Source organism: Pangasianodon hypophthalmus, chromosome 9 (genome assembly GCF_027358585.1).
Source record: "Pangasianodon hypophthalmus isolate fPanHyp1 chromosome 9, fPanHyp1.pri, whole genome shotgun sequence".
NCBI lineage: Eukaryota > Metazoa > Chordata > Actinopteri > Siluriformes > Pangasiidae > Pangasianodon > Pangasianodon hypophthalmus.
Window position 1 is genome coordinate 1510320 of NC_069718.1, and position 6000 is coordinate 1516319.

The window sequence follows — 6000 nt, forward strand, 5'->3', positions numbered from 1 at the left end:
ACTCACCCTCTCATCTTTAAATTTCAACAACATGAGCTCTGGACAGTGCATTAGCTACCACATTTGCTGCCGCCTTTTTATATCGTATGTCCAGATTAAACTCCTGTACAATGAGGGACCACCTCATCAACCGCTGGTTAGAATTAGACATACGCAATAGAAAAACTAGACGGTTGTGTTCGGTGTAAACCACTATTGGACTGGCCCAAATAGACCTCAAAATGCTGGAAAGCTAATAATAAGACTAGAGACTCTTTCTCAATGGTACTATAGCGTCGTGGAAGCGGGGGCATGGTTGAGCACCGGGTTATGAATGGAGGGCAGAATCGGAGAAAGTGAGTGGTAAGGTTTACACACCTGTGCGGAATTTGGCTAATGAATGTTCTGTGTTTCAGTGAGCAGCTGCAATGTTAAAGAGGGGAGAGATGAGAGCCTCAGGAGAGTGAGAGCTGAGCTGTGCAGAGCTGTGTGTGTCTGTGTGTGTGTGTTGTATTAAAATATCACCTCCGAAAAACGAGTAAAATAGTCACAGCCAATAAAGAGCCTTTTATTGAGTTGTCCTAAGTCTGCCTCCTGTTTTCTCCCTCCTAACCCAGGGAAGCGTCTTTGACATTTTGAGAAAAATAACATACTGGCTGTATAAGTACGGCACTGGCTCTGTGATCACTGGCATCAACCTGCAGCTTGAATGGGAGGGTTAAATTTGTGGCAGACAGAACTGGAGTGTTACACAAAGATCATTTGCTGAATGAAAAGCAGATTCATATTTTGGGCTCTATACAAATTTACAGTCTGAGTTCACTCTGAGGTCTGTCAGGGGCAAAACCACAGAGGCAAAGTTCTTAAAGAACCCCCGGTAGTAACCTGCCATCTCTAAGAAACAGAATTCTCTAAGAAATGCAAATTGCATTTGTTTATGGGAGAGGGAAACTCAACAATAGATGACCTTGGCTTCAACAGGCCAAATCTGGCCCTGCCCGATTAGTTTGCCAAAGTGTGTCACCACTGCCTTTCCAAATTCACTTTTGGCAAGGCAGTGGTGACACACTTTGGCAAACTAGTCGTGCTAGAAATGGAGTTAAAACATTTGGCTGAGTCTTCTTTGACATTAAAACTCAGCCAAATGTTTTAACACCATTTCTAGCGCTTTTAGATGATCTTCCCAGGTCATCGTAAAGACCATAATGTCATCAAGTCATAGCAATGATGACTTCATGAATTTTTTTCAATGGCAAAATAGAAAATATCAGGCAAAAATTAAGACTATTATTTTAAAGCCAAACAACTTGATAACTGGCCATGTAGATAATAATATAACCACATCAGATCAGCGATTAGAATGCTTCACTCCTCTTTGACAGACTAAAGTACTTTCACTAATTTCCTCATCAAAGTCATCCACTTGTGTACAAGACCCCTCATTTACACATTTCCTCAAACAGATACTAACAGAAGTAATTGAACATCTATTACAAATATTAATTCTTCACCTAGCACTGGCTTTGCACCGAAATCCTTTAAACTAGCAGTTATCAAACCCCTGATTAAAAAAATCTGACCTCAGCCCTTGTCAGCTGTTCGACTGTAGGCCAATATCAAACCTCCCCTTTATCTCCAAGATTCTAGAAAAGGTTTTAGCATAGCAGTTATGCTCATACCTACATAGCAATAACATTCATGAAATGTATCAGTCAGGAATTAAGCTTCATCACAGTACTGTGACAGTGCTGGTTAAAATGTTAAGTTGAGATGGCACCACGAATGGCAACAAACGATCTGTTGCTCCTAACTGTTGTGTGTGTTTTTGTTTGTTAATATTGTCTATGGCATGGAAAACTAACTTGGAGCAGGGAAAACTTATTGCTGCTCAAGGAGAGCACTCCACCTGGTATTATTCTGGAGTTTATTCAAGAAGCATCAGAGTTTTTGGAAATTCTAACAACGAGTGCCCTGGCTCTGCTTAACCAGACAAGGAGACAAAGGAGAGGCAGGTTTCTGCCAAATTCACAAATTCCTTTGATCACCAACACTCGGAACCTTAAATGGCTGACTTCCTGTTTAGAAATCACAACTTCCTTAAACTCACAACATTCGAGGGAATCAATAGGAATAAGAATCTTGATTAAATGCTGAGTAGTTCAAAAGATACAAGCAATTTTACAAATTTGTTAATTACAGCACCACCTAGAGGTGAATATAGACACACCTTCTGTTAGACCCTTATCGTGAGGTTTTTCAGTTCCCTCCAAAGTATGGTCAGAATATGTCACCCTGTTGCTGATATATGCCTTCACTTCCTGTTTGGCAGCTTTTCCATCAAATTCGTTTGTGTGTTTAAAAAATTTTTTTTTAAACTTGGAATATTGAATATTGCAGAAAGTAACATCATAGTGTCTGATGAACGTGGCTTGACCCAAAGAATCAGAGGAAATTGGAATCACATTTCTACAACATTCTATTGAGGAGTTATTATTGTAAACATATGTTTCCAAATTTGCCCTATTGGTGACGCTTGAGTGGCATACACCAAAATTGCCAAATTTCATAAAAAGTGCACAAAGCATTCTATAGGAAGTATTATAACAATAATAATAATAATAATAATAATAATAATAATAATAATAGGAAAGCATTCACTAAGGGGTGCCTATGCACCTTTGCTGCTTGTCATCGCATCAGAAGAGCTGGAGACATTGAAAAGCTTCAGGGCTGCTTTGAATCCACAAATTGGACTGTTTTCAAGGAGATGACAGACTTCTGCGAAGACAGCTGTATTTCATCTAAAGAACCGGTGAGACACAGCAATGAAAAAGTGGTTTTCAGCTGAACTCAGGCAGCTTTGTAGGGAAAAAGAGGCAGCATTCCACAGTAGGGACAGAATTTTCTACAAAGAGGCCAAGTACAGGCTGGAGAAAGGGATGAAAGCAGCAAAGAGAAAATGTTCAGACAAGCTGAGAAGCCACATTGCTGCTAACAATGCAACATCATTCTGGAAAGGCCTCCAGGAGATTACCACCTACAAGGTGAGAAGAAATCTCCTTCTCCTGAATGACTGCCAGCTCACCAACAACCTGTATAAGTTCTATTGTACATTTGAAAATACAATTAACACTCCTGTGCCCAGTCCAAGCCCCGCCCACAACCCCAACTAACAAACCCCCCACCCAACCTGGCTCTCAACAAAATTGGCTTTCACCTCACTCCCCTCTGCTCATTTCATCATCAACGAGCAGGACGTCTACGGGCTCTTCAAGAGACAAAAGTTGAGAAAAGCTCCAGGCCCAGATCTAGTCTGACTTTCCAACCTAAAGCATTGCTGTGAACAATAAGCACCAGTTTTAATAGCCTTCTTCAACAAATCTTTGGAACTTCGCTCTGTTCCTACATGCTTCAAGACCTCTATCATCATTCCAGTTACCAAAAAGTCAAACATTACAGGACTGAATTGACTACAGGCCAGTCGTACTTACCTCTGTGATCAGGAAAGTCTTGGAACACCTGTTCCTAACCCCCCTGAAGGCTATTACAGACCCCCTGCTGGATCCCCTGCAGTTTGCATACAGAGCAAAGGTCTGTGGATGATGCAATCAACTCAGCAAAGCACTCTGGGAAAAGGGGGAGGAGTTTGTCTGTACGGTCTCCCATGCCGGCGTCAATCATCCGGTCACGTTCAGCAAGAGCCAGTGTGAAGCCTAACAGCTCCAAGAGAGAATTTAACACTGAGCTGCTTACACATCCATCTACAATAGAGTTTCAGTTCTACACAATGCTGACATTTCTGTCTTTACTCTCTTCACTGTCCTGTTGCTCTTCCTGTAGTTTTGCTCTGCTGAAATAAAGCTTCATTTTGGACATTGTGTGTTCTTTTATTAGAGTTAATAGTCATTATCAGTGTGATGAGAGAGTGTGTTTAGCTGTAGATTCAGTGCTGTGTGTTGTGCTTCAGTGAGTTTGACTGCAGGAAGTTGAACATCTGGTGAAAGTGCTGCTCTCTTCTGGGAGAAAGAGGATCACTCAGCTGTATTCATGTAAATCTTGCTCTCACTTCACTGATCTTTCAGTTTTACTGGTTACAACTGATTCTATCTGTTCAGCTTGATGATGTGGTCAATTAATCTGTTTATATTAAATTTCTAAGTCAGTTAAACTAATTAAGTCAGAAAAGCTAGCAGTGTGTGTGGGATAAAGTCAGAAAAGCTACCAGTGTGTGTGGCACAAAGTCAGAAAAACTAGCAGTGTGTGTGGGATAAAGTCAGAAAAACTAGCAGTGTGTGTGGGACAAAGTCAGAAATGCTAGCAGTGTGTGTAGGCCGGGCTCCTGCCGCAAACCTTGACTATGCAGCTGTTTCTCCTCCAGATAAGTGAGCTAACTTATATGGGTCATTCTACAAAAATGTACACTTCTTCTTCTCACAAACCACAACAAACAGGCTTGGATTGATACAGAAAACATTAGGAAAAGTTAGGAAAGAAAACTGTATGCTGAATCACCTTCATCAATGACCACTTCTCCAGGATATTCACAGAATGATCTCTTTAAAATAAACATTGAACAGTCTCAATCTGACATTTAGAAAATGAACAAAAACTAGAGAATACAGTACTTGGGTCAATATTGGAACAATTTCTTCAGTCTATTCACACACACACACACACACACACACACATCTTCTAACAGACAATAATGAAGACTCTTAGGCTGATCTGTACATGTCTGTGGCTCACCTCTGTGGGAGGAGGCATTAAGGTCATGACCTTGTCCACTGTATACCATATCTTGTCCTCATCCATGGCCAGGTGTACCAGTTTTTTGCCTACTTTGTTCATGACTTTAACCTTTACAGCTCCTGCTTCTTCAACCTCAACTGTTCCTAGATAAAAGTCATCATCATACCTGTGACATCCTCCATTGTTAATAATGTTTCTTCATGTTTATTGCTTGGGCCATCAGTCACATCAAATTTTTTTTAATTTCCAGACTTGCTTCTCAGGATGATCTTTTAATGCCACGTTTGCTTTTGATGATGAAAAGCAAGGGCACATGGTCCCCCCTGGCAGAAACAACTAGGATCACGATATTGAATTACGCCATCGCTGGTGCTGATAACTTGATGTATACTCAGTGTGCCCCTTACTGATGGGAGATCATGTGGAATGAGAGAGGCTACTTCCCAAATCTCCTTCTCTTCCACAAGGGTATCAGAAAGGACTTGAGCATTTGGAATGTTAATACTCCTGGTCACCTGAGAACCTGCAGTTCACTTGTTAATTGCTCCAACTCCTTTTTCCAGACCCTTCCCATGGCCTGCTTTAAGACGATTCCAATTGACTGCAATAAAGTTCATCTGCAATGGATGAGTAAAAATCAATTCTTCTTTCCCCTATTTTGCATTGTTGGTCCATCACTAATGAAAAAAAGATTTTGGACACCTGATTTTGACACTGTGATCATCTCTGTCATCTCATCTCTGTCCATTTGACACTCTTGTGTCTGCTTCAAATTCTCTTGCATTAATTGCAACAGTGTGTGGAGTTTTGCTTTCAGCTAAAGAATGTACTGAATTTCATTTTTATTCTCAGAACGGCCCTGCTCCCAATTTTCTCTGAGGACGTCAAAGACACCACGAGGCTTGCACCCATATAGCAATTCAAACAGGGAGAACCCTGTAGAGGCTTGCGAGATGTCTCATTCTGCAAATAACAGGAGTTCGAGCAACTTATCCCAATTCCGAGCTCCATCGTGTAAGAAAGTCCGAATCATATTTTTAAGCGTTTGATTAAATTGTTTGACCAGACCATCTGTTTGTGGATGGTACATGCTGGTACAAATTGATTTAATTAATAATTCGTAAAGTTCACGAACGGCGTGTAACATGAGCATGGTGCCCTGATCAGTCAGAATCTCTTTCAGGATTCCGAGTTGGGAGATTATTTAGAATATGACTCTGCAACACTGTGTGCTGAGATGTTGCATGGCTTCCAGGTATTGCATTGCATAGT